This window comes from Pinus tabuliformis, chromosome 9 (assembly GCF_031772625.1).
Source record: "Pinus tabuliformis cultivar Carrire ecotype Pingquan chromosome 9, CPIR1, whole genome shotgun sequence".
NCBI classification, from domain to species: domain Eukaryota; kingdom Viridiplantae; phylum Streptophyta; class Pinopsida; order Pinales; family Pinaceae; genus Pinus; species Pinus tabuliformis.
The window spans coordinates 1,348,332,852-1,348,344,365 of NC_142307.1; positions in this window are offsets into that span (position 1 = coordinate 1,348,332,852).

Consider the following 11,514-nt stretch of genomic DNA (forward strand, 5'->3'; position numbering starts at 1 on the left):
CACAATTGATTATTGAATAACAACGAGTATAATTGTTATATGACAAACAATATTTGGAAATAACAAAACATCTTAAAGGATGTCTTTTGATCCATCTTACCATGTTTATAAATTATTTTCCATCACAATCGTAACATTTTTTAAGCTCGTCTCAATATCTTTGTGGAAAGAACTCTTGCACTTAGTAAATGGAATAGCGTCTTGGGATGAATGGTATCTATTGCAATGCTTTGAAAGTTGGATGTAAAATAAACTGTGTTTATTTCCCATCACAATCGTAACATTTTTTAAGCTCGTCTCAATATCTTTGTGGAAAGAACTCTTGCGCTTAGTAAATGGAATAGCGTCTTGGGATAAATGGTATCTATTGGAATGCTTTGAAAGTTGGATCTAAGATAAACTGTGAAAGCTCATGGAGCCTTGTTATGTTATGTCTTGCGGGGGTTTGTGGTTTTCTGGAAATAAAATGGGTTTTTAAGACAACTATTTGCTTATAGGTTAGATAGCCCTTTTTGTAAAGTTGTCTTATGGAGAGTGTTGAGAGGCCCCTATTTAGGCAGTTGTTCGCATTTCAAAGGAACTAGTGATCATTTTTTTTTGTTAGATTGAGGTTTTTTTTTAATGGTTCCAGTCAAGAGTGTCTAGGTAAGTGTGGGGTTGGGGTGATTCATCTTTTTCATTGGAATATGGAGCTATGCTTGGGTCCAATAATAGCGCTGAGGCTTTTGCATTGTGGATCTTGTTGAAAAGAATTATAGGTATAGAAGATTTGGAAGTGCCGGGCCACTCTAAATTGTTGATGGATTGCTCAAATGAGGGTCAAATCTCCACTCTTGATGGATTGCTCAAATGAGTGTTAAATCACTAATATGGCTTTGGAACCTATCATGCATAGAGTTAGAGGTAAAATATCCATATAATTTTATCTCCATGTATATTTTCAAGTAATTCAACACAAGGGCAAATTTTCTCTCTAAGGCTGCTTTTTCATTGGAACATGGAGCTGGCTTGGGCCCAATAATAGAGCTGAGGCTTTTGGATCTTGTTGAAAAGAACTATAGGTATAGAAGATTTGCAAGTGCTGGGCCACTCTAAATTGTTGATGGATTGGTCAAATGGCGAGTGTCAAATCACTAATATGGCTTTGGAACCTATCCTACATAGAGTTATAGAGGTAAAATATCCATATAATTTCATCTCCATGTATATTTTCAAGTAATTCAACACGATCAAACTTTCTCTCTAAGGCTGCTTTCTCTTTGTAGGAAGGTACTTTGGCAACTCGAGAGTTTAGTGGGGAGGAAGTCTCTCCTATCATATATATCTTTTGTTTGATTGAGAAAACAGATCCTTAAGGGATGTGAGTTGTAGGATTCATTCTCTAGTGACTTCGTGGGACTTCTGTTTTGTAAAAGGAGAGATTTTTAGCTACCAACACTGATTTGGAGCATTGTAATAATGTGAGGACAAGACTTAGATTATTAATGATCTTTTTGAACAGTCCATGGTGCTCAGATTATTTATATTATGATTTCACTCATCAATAGTATACAGATTTTTTGGATTTTTTTGAGCTGGAATTATTTGGACATCTTTTCTCGATAAAATTTTACTTCATAGGATAATTAGGATAATTAGATGGACAAGTTTATAAAATTTGTTGTGTATGAATCCTTAGTAATTGATCGTTTTATGATTTCATTGGGATTATGATTTTGTTTTTATAGTTTTATCTTAAAAAACCAATGAAACTACTCTAAATCAACTTGCACATCTTCTCTCAATAAAATTTTACTTCATAGGATAATTAGGATAATTAGATGGACAAGTTTATAAAATTTGTTGTGTATGAATCCTTAGTAAATGATTGTTTTATGATTTCATTGAGATTATGATTTTGTTTTTATGGTTTTATCTTAAAAAACCAATGAAACTACTCTAAATCAACTTGCACATCTTCTCTCGATAAAATTTTACTTCATAGGATAATTAGATGGACAAGTTTATAAAATTTGTTGTGTATAAATCCTTAGTAAATGATTTTTTTATGATTTCATTGGGATTATGATTTTGTTTTTATGGTTTTGTCTTAAAAAACCAATGAAACTACTCTAAATCAACTTGCTTAATAAATATTTGTTTATGGCTAAGAGTCATCCTTTATGGTTCATTAAACACTCTAATGAGGAAATCTCAAAGGTAGTTAAGGATGGATTTGGTTATTTTGATGTGTGTATTTTTGTGGATTTAGTTATTTTGATGTGGGTGTATTTTTGTTATATTTTTATTGCGTGGAGAGGTGTAATTTACAACCTAAGGAGATGTGTAATTCTTTTCATGCTCAGTGTCGAGTGGAGATGTGTCTCTTTTAAAACAAAAATAAAATATTTTCTAAATAAAAAAACAATGTCAACTATAAAAAAAACTAGTGCAAACATATAAATTAAATGATTGATAAATGCAGATAGACATCAAAACACTTACCTCATTACTTCATGATACATATCACATGCCAAGATTAGTAAAAAAATAATAAAAATGAACTAAATTATAATTTTATTTTAAACCAACATAGATCCAACTTGACTCCAGTTCTACAAAGCGTCAATAACGGTCAAATCTCACTAGTTGCAAACTATTTTTGCAGTGCAAAACTTGAGGAACCGTTTGCACCCAGAGAGATTTGATTTCAAAAGTTGCTTGGTAGATCTTTAGTTAGGATGAATTTATGTTGGTTCTTAATAATACTATTTATATTAAAAATAAGAATAAGAATAAAAATAATGAAATAAAAATAACCCTATAAAAATAAAATAAATAAATAAATAAAAATGGTCCACAGTATTGAGAACCCATGGTATTTATGTGGAATGTAGCCTATTTAATGGGGGAAATTAAACTAGCATAAATCCATCTTAACTCCAGATCTACCAAGAGCACGTAGATCCGGAGTTGAGATAGGTTATAGTAATAGTGAATATAGATGGTTTAAATATATCTCAAAAATAATTTATAACCTTTTTGCTTTTAGATTTAATTAACAAAATGTTAGAAAATAAAATAAAATTAAAATATTTAAATTGTGAAATGAGTTATGGTTTTTGGGCATGTGTTATTGACAAGGCATGCTATTGGCCCATGGTATAGTAACAAAACCTATTTACAAGTTAATAATATCCATGATAAAGTGGGGTGAGTATTCATGGTTAAGAATATTATTATATTGTAGGTTTATTGTAAGTTAAATTTAAATATGGTTATAGAATCATTATTTTAAATTATTTGTGGGGTGAATATCTATGTTAAAAATATTGTTATATTGTAAGTATCAAGTTTTTATGTGCTTATTAATTAAATATAAATATGGTTAAATCATTATTTTAAATTATTTATATTTATATGGTAAAATGGATTTTAATTTATAACTATTATTTAGACGTTATGTTTTAATGTAATATGTATATTATGATTTTCTTTTATATAAAAAATAGTTAGTAATTTTATTAATAAAAATAAGATTACAATATAATAAATTGAATTTTATTATTATTAACTTTATATTATTAATTGAGCCAACATTTAAATATTTAAATATTTACACTCATTTACGAACACTACAACATTTCTAATATATTTGATTATATATTACTTCTAATCTTTCTTTATTTTTTAATTGAACCAACATGAAAATATTTATAAACCAAGTTTACCCCACTACAACATCATTTCAAATTAATTTTTATACAACATTTCCAGACTCTTTGTTGGTATGCCCTTTATATTGAGCTATGATCATATGGTTAGTATTATACATTTTTTCAGAGCGCAGTGGTAGTGATTTGAGATTATATGATATCTATATATTTACATTCATCAAATATTCTTCATTATTAAATAATGTAATACTATTTAATAATCTTCATTATCGATGGAGATGGATGATCGAGTGGCTATGATCTTGTTTCTTAGTTGCATTCATGTCTGTTAAATTTCTATCGCTGGTTGCCTTTCTCAGAGGATTTTGGATTATGTTGGCATCGGTTGAGAATTGCACATGTTCTTATCCTATAGAGAGAGGGTGCTAGTATGGGAATTGTGACCAATTTTGTAATCCCTGCGACTGTCAGTGCGTTCATCTCCATTTTCATGGAAAAGATTGTTGTTCACTACGTCAAAATTGCTCTTTGCAGCGAGCAGACGCTGAAATCTTTGATCGTTGTCTGGCAGATAACATCTCTTGGCTATACAAATCATGGCAATGAAATATTCCAATGAAACTAAAGTGCTTTATGTGGTTGGCGGCCCATAACAGTTGGGATAATCTCCTCAAAGAAGGATTTCAGGGACCAAATACATGCACTTTGTGCAATGATAATGTTGAAGATGTTCATATTTTTCTGACTTGCCCTTATGCGGTCTGGGTCTGGAGAGGGGTATCTCTAAGTCTCAAAATTCAAGCTAAATGGAACATAGGGTCCATTGAAAGTTGCTTATCTTTGTGGTTTGAGAAGAACTGGATTTATCGATGTTTACCTTTGTATATTTTTTTAGGTTATTTGGAGAAGTAGAAACTGAAAATATTTGACCAAAAAGTTTCAAGGAGTGAGAGACACCTGCATTAAGATCTCCGCGTATTTCTTGGAAATGCATTAAGATCTTTGCATATTTCTTGGAAATTGGGTTGGTGAAGGAGAAGCCTATTCAGAGATACATTTTTTTATGAGGAGATTTGGGCTCATTATCCTGTAATATTTTTTTTGATGGGGCTTCTACTATGTCATGTTACTATTTTTTTTCCTCTATAATACAACCAAGGTGGATTTCGAGGGCAGGTCAAGGGAGCAAGATTATGTCATTAGGGGTTTCGAGGGAGTTTTGGAGTTTTATGGGATCCAACCACATTCACTTGGCATATTCATCCTCAGAGGAGTTCCACACAACTTGTTTTTGGTTCCATGGATTTTTGTTAATTCTCATAAAACAAGGTTATTATTGGGCACAACTTAATTAATTACACTTAAGGTGGCATTCCCAGAGGAATATTTGACAAAACACTTTAGTGTAATAGCTCGTTGAAACTAAAACGAGAAGATCTATAGGATGGAATGCTGAGAGAAACTGAAACGAGAAAATCTATGGGATGAAATGTTGAGAAGTGATTTCCAATGGCCAGAGAGAGTATGGTGGAGGATTTACTATTTTCCGAGCTTAAAAATGACTTTAATTAGTCATATAACAAAAAAAAAAGGGAAAAATAATTAATTGGAAGAAAAAAGACAAAAATGACTTAAGTGAAATAAAATAAAATAAAAAAGTCACTTAAAATAAAGTCAAGAGAGAAGCCTTTAGAATAATAATAAAACAATAAAATAAGATGCTTATAAAGGCTTGGAGATCTATTTATAGTGTCTTTAAAAGAAGGAGAAGAAAATAATTTGGGATATCTTGGAGTAGTATTATTCTTGTGGAGATAATAAAATAAGATGCTTATAGAGGCTTGGAGATCTATTTATAGTGTCTTTAAAAGAAGGAGAAGAAAATCATTTGGGATATCTTGGAGTAGTATTATTCTTGTGGAGAGGTTTGACCAATCGAGAGTTCCCAGGATGAAAACTCTCGGGTGATTCAATGAGTGGGTGAGTACCCATCCTTCCCCTTGGTGAATTGAGTGGGTGAGTACCCATCCTTCCCCTTGGTGAATTGGTTTGAACAATCGAGAGTTCCCAGGATGAAAACTCTCAATGAGAGTGGGTGAGTACCCATCTTTTCCCTTGGTGAATTCATCCAAAATTCACAAGCGTGATTATTGATTCCCATTTTATTTTTGAGGCTAATCCAACATTGTAGTAGATCTTTTAGCAGCCATTACTATAGCTGTTTCTTATGGAGAGTTGGATGTAATCACTTCCACTAAATAAATAAAGTTGCATTATTTCTATTTTTCATGTTATTTCTAGGTTTGGAGGCTAATCCAACATTGTAGTAGATTTTTTAGCAACCATTACCATAGCTATTTCTTATGGAGAGTTGGATGTAATCACTTCCAGTAAATAAATAAAGTTGCATTATTTCTATTTTTCATGTTATTTCTAGGTTTGGAGGCTAATCCAACATTGTAGTAGATTTTTTAGCAACCATTACCATAGCTATTTCTTATGGAGAGTTGGATGTAATCACTTCCAGCAAATAAATAAAGTTGCATTATTTCTATTTTTCATGTTATTTCTAGGTTTGGAGGCTAATCCAACATTGTAGTAGATTTTTTAGCAACCATTACCATAGCTATTTCTTATGGAGAGTTGGATGTACTCATTTCCAGTAAATAAATAAAGTTGCATTATTTCTATTTTTCATGTTATTTCTAGGTTTTGGACAGTTGGATGTAATCATTTCTAGTAAACAAATAAAGTTGCATTATTTCCATTTTTCATGTTATTTCTAGGTTTACTGCAAAATTTATTTCTTATAATGCTAAAATTTATGGTATAAATGCAAAATTTTAATTGGGTTTAATGAAGGAATTTTATACTGTAAATTTGATATGAAAAATCCTGAGAATTTTCTAAACGAGACATTACAGTGGTATCAACGGTGGTTTTCTGGCCAACTTGAGGGTTTTATTGTAGATCAATTGTTGAGTTAATTTGGAGGCCAAGTTCAAGAGATTTATCTACAACTATTATTTTTCGTGGGTTAAATTTATTAATATATTTGCCGAAGAATAATTGTTGTAGGTGGTTTCTCAAAGTGCCAAAGAATATATTGGACAAAGTAATATTGGTTTGCAGGGCTAAAATTAGTGATCTTGTTGGGAAAAAAATATTTTAGTGCGCCGAAATTAATTTGTTGTGCCTAATTTCTCTTGCAGGGCGGAAATTATTTTGTTGGGCCAAAATTTTCTATTTTCTCGGTAATTCACACTTTTTGGGGCTTTCCCGGTCAACTGGAATTAACCCAATGATTTTCTGGGTTATTGTGGGTTTGGTGTGAGGAGCTCTAGATTAATTTTGCAGAATTTTCTGAGCAATTTCGAGGACAAAAATTCCAATTCTTCTCCAACAACAACAATAATATTTTCTGGGTAATTTGCATTTTTTGTGGTTTTCCGGGTCAACTGGAATTAGCCTAAGATTTTCCTGAGTTTTTGTGAGTATTTGGAGGAGAGGATGTGGTTAAAGTTTCATAATTTTTCGAGTAGTATACAAAGCATAATTCTAGCAGGGTGTATAATGAACTAGAGAGTTGTTTGCACCATTTTGGAGGGCTTCTTCATCATTTGGATTCAACCTAAACCATTTCTAGGTTTTTCTGGGTTTTGGGAGAGGAGTCTATAGGTGAAGTTTTAAAGCATTTCAAACATTATTTTGAGCAGAACGTCCAATTCCTTATAATTATGTAGCAAATTTTTTGAACAATGCACATTATCAATTTGGATCCATAATTGGGTTAGTGAGATTTGTTGATCTAAAGATGATCTGAGGTTGTCATTGATGTCACCCAAGCAGCACCAAGGATGATCTTGAACTTCCATGGCACAGTGGACATCATCATTCATGGTTTCTCGTCTCATAACAATGATAGGAATACTCTACTCAAAAATATCTTTCTATCGGTATATAACTCTCCTCGTAATTCCTCACGGTTTGTATGTTATTCAAGATTGAAGTTAGTAACCCCAATTAGTGGGCTAAAATCCCATGGGGTTGTGGCATAACATTTATCATTGATTTTTGTCATTGAATAGTCAATAATTAATAATTTTTAAGCTCCTAAAGTCCCTCCAACATTCTCTATAGAAGCCCCTCTCAACTCTATTAAAAGAAATCTCATATATCCTCCAAAAATAGTGATCGTGGAGTTTTCGCTATAAATTTATTTCTGCGAAGTCTTAGATTTTGAAATCAAAACCCATTTGAGCCAAAATCCTAATGAACGTCGTGACCAAATTTTAGATTTTGGTTCGCTATATTTTCAGAGATATGATCTGTGGAAGTTAGGGTTTTTGCAGGCTCCCGAATTTCATCTCAAAGAGGTGACCTTGGGAAAATTGTCATAACTCTCTCTCTGATAAGTGGATTAGAATTCTGTAAAAAGTGGTGGATACTGCATGCACTGTAGATTGTTTTATATCAATTTCACAGCCAAAGGAGGAAACAATGACAAGTGGCACACCATACAAGTTCCCTCTACTGAACTAGTCCATAATTAGGTCATTGTGAGAGATTGGGCATAACTTTGCCTTGAAGAATCCAAATTCGGTCAGACCTGTGGCATTGGAAAGAAGACTCACAGGGCTACTACAATACTGAAGATCACATATTGGGGATCTGAAATAATAGAAATACATCAGATTCAATATCATGTTCCTAGAAGGCAGGAAAAAAATTAGATCAAGTGTTGTCAAGGAGTACAAAGGACCAGACTTTCTAGGGTAGAAAAGAGCAAGGTGCAACAAAATGATGCAGCAGAGGTAAGGTCTAGGTAAGTATCTTCTGTATATGCATGTTCAACTCTTAATTGCATTAGGTTCTTTGTATTCTAATTTGTTGTTTTTGTTTAGCACTTACATATGCTCTGCAGGATGAGGTAAGTTTTGCTATTATCATGTCATGGGTATTTCCTCGAAGACTTTTTGCAGGTATTATATATTCATCAAGAGAAGACTCAATGCATAATCTAATGTTCTAAAGAGTGAGAATTGGTAGCATGACAAGAGCAGCGATCAAGGTGCAGAACAACAGTAAGAAGTTCACCACATGAAGTCTTCAGGTGGGCAACACTGCATACATTCATTGTAAAAGTATCATTATACAAAGTCATTGTAAAAGTTGTACAAGTGTCTATCTGCCAAGAGTTGAAGAGGCAGTGTCGGGAGGTCTAGGATCACCATTAGGTGGTTGTTTCATAGTTGGGGTTATGGTCTAGTGTGTCTTCTTCTTCTACATCATTCTATATCATTATAAAGTGGACCATTTTCCCTACTATGGGAGTCCATTCTTCTTTTATTATTCTATAGAGTGGTAGGGTGGTGCTAGGCTGGTGCATGAAGTCACTAACAGGTTCAAGCCTGTGAAAACTTCAGGGTGGTAGGGTGGTGCTAGGGTGAGTTGTAGCTCATTGGGTGTTGGGGCATCCGTTCAGTTGACTACTGAAGAATCTCGAGCGTTGGAGCGTCCATCCAGTGGGAGCTGGAAAAGAATGATTTTCTAGATTCTAAGAAGTTGGAGCTTTCTTTTCAATTGGAGTTGAAGATTAAAGAATTATTAGAAAAGCGTTCAGGTGGGTTTTGTCCCAGAGGGGGTTTCCACCGTAAAAACTGTGTGCATTTTTGTTCCTTTTGTTTACTGCTATCATTGTATAAACACTGATAATAATTGAAGATTAACTAATGCTCTGAAAGATTAATAATAATACTAATTGAAAGGAATACTGATTCAACCCCCCTCTCAATATTTCCAACAAAATTTCACCTAGAGTTTGCCTAGCTTGCATAGCAAGCTCAGTTTCACTATATCTTATCGTGTCATTTATCACTATAATGGTATGTTGTAAGCCTTCATATCATTTTTGTATGAAAATTCCTATGTAATTTCCTTATGCATTGTCACACTTCAAATTAAAACCTTGATATATTTTATCAATACTTTAGTCACACTTCAAATTAAAACCTTGATATATTTTATCAATGCTTTAGTTACATGGCTTATAAGGCTCGTGACAGTGCATAAGGAAATTACATAGGGATTTTCATACAAAAATGATATGAAGGCTTACAACCATACCATTACAGTGATAAATGACAAGATACGATATAGTGAAACTGGGCTTGCTATGCAAGCTAGGCAACTCAGGTGAAATCCCACTAACTCAACTGTTGAAATGACTCCAAACTGATAATCCACATTGTTCAGAATTTTTTTTCTACAGAATTCCAAATGGAACAGGACGTTCTGCTCAAAATAGTGTCTAAAATGCTCTGAAATTTCACCTCTAGACTCCTCTCCCAAAACCCATAAAAACTTAGAAATGGTTTAGGTTGCATCCAAATGATGAAGAAGCCCTCCAAAATGGCACAAACAACTCTCTAGTTGGTTATATGCCCTACTAGAATTATTCTCTGTATACTGCTAAGAAAATTATGAAACTTTAACCACATCCTCTCCAAATACTCACAAAAACTTAGAAAAATCATAAGCTAATTCAAGCTGACCCAGAAAACCATAAAAAGTGCAAATTAGCCAGAAAATATTGTTGTTGTTGCTGGCGAAGAACTAGAATTTTTGTCCTTGAAATTGCTCAGATCATTTTAGAGTCCTATTTTATTGTAGGTGGAACGAGATATTCAAGTGTAAGCATGCTTCCTCTGCATCAGACCCAAGAGTCTTCACCGATCTGCAAGGATACCAGGTTTCATCTTCTAATCTCCATCTTATCATGCAAAAGTGTTGAATGCATTTGTTTGTATAACAAAGGATTGGGGTTTCAATATTTGATCTTTTTCATGATCACACACAAATCTGGGTAGATCATTCTCTGATCTACTGGGTTAAAAGTAATCAACTTCCTCTGGTGAAATTTTCCCTTAACATGATGGTTCGTCACCAACATGATTGAAAGCTGACGATAAGGGCTGATGTGAGCCTATGGACCACACTGCTAATACTTGCGGAGTACCATGAAAATATCTCAGAAGGTGATCACCCTTATATAACTTGCAAGGGAATTTAAGTTTACAGGGCTTTGAAGGTTTCTCAATAGGCGTATTTGCGGATTGAGAAGGATGGCTTGATGAGGATGGTGCAATTGAGCTCAACAAATGTTGAGGAAGGCACCACTACTCACTAAAACTGCACCATGTGCTATGAGGAGGGGCTCTTCATGGTCCAAAGCAGTGGGCAAGTACAAGGGGAAATGTGATGAGCTTGCTAACTAATATTGCGCCATGCGCTAGGATCAAGGGAGTTAAAGACAATGATAACATAGGTGAGCTTGACATTGAGCAAGGGATGACCCCACTTTTCACTAGAACTACACCATGCAATGAGGAGGCAAGTTAAGAGAAGTATTGGCACAATGAGGAAGATTAGTGGACAAGGGTTGATGGCCTATTGACTAAAACTGTGCCATGCACTATAACTAAGAGGTAGGTTTAAGGGATGGCACAATTTTCAATGTTATTTAACGAGTGTCACTTGTTATTTTTAATTGGAACAATTAACGTGTGTCAATGTTATTTTTAAAGCATTGATAAAATATATCATGACTTGATGTTGAAGTGTGAGGGATGAGTATGTCTTAATGTGAGAGGTCTATGTATTGAGTTAGTTGGCCATGTAATCAAAATTCTATTTCCGTCTTATTGAGTGGATAAGGTATGCCAACTTAATGTACATAACTACATTGGACTAAAAAATGGATGAAACCTTCATAAAATCACTTAATAAACTTGTAGCATTAATTAACAGATCATTTTCCAAGGGGATATGTTCTATGCTACAACAAGGGTAGCCACAA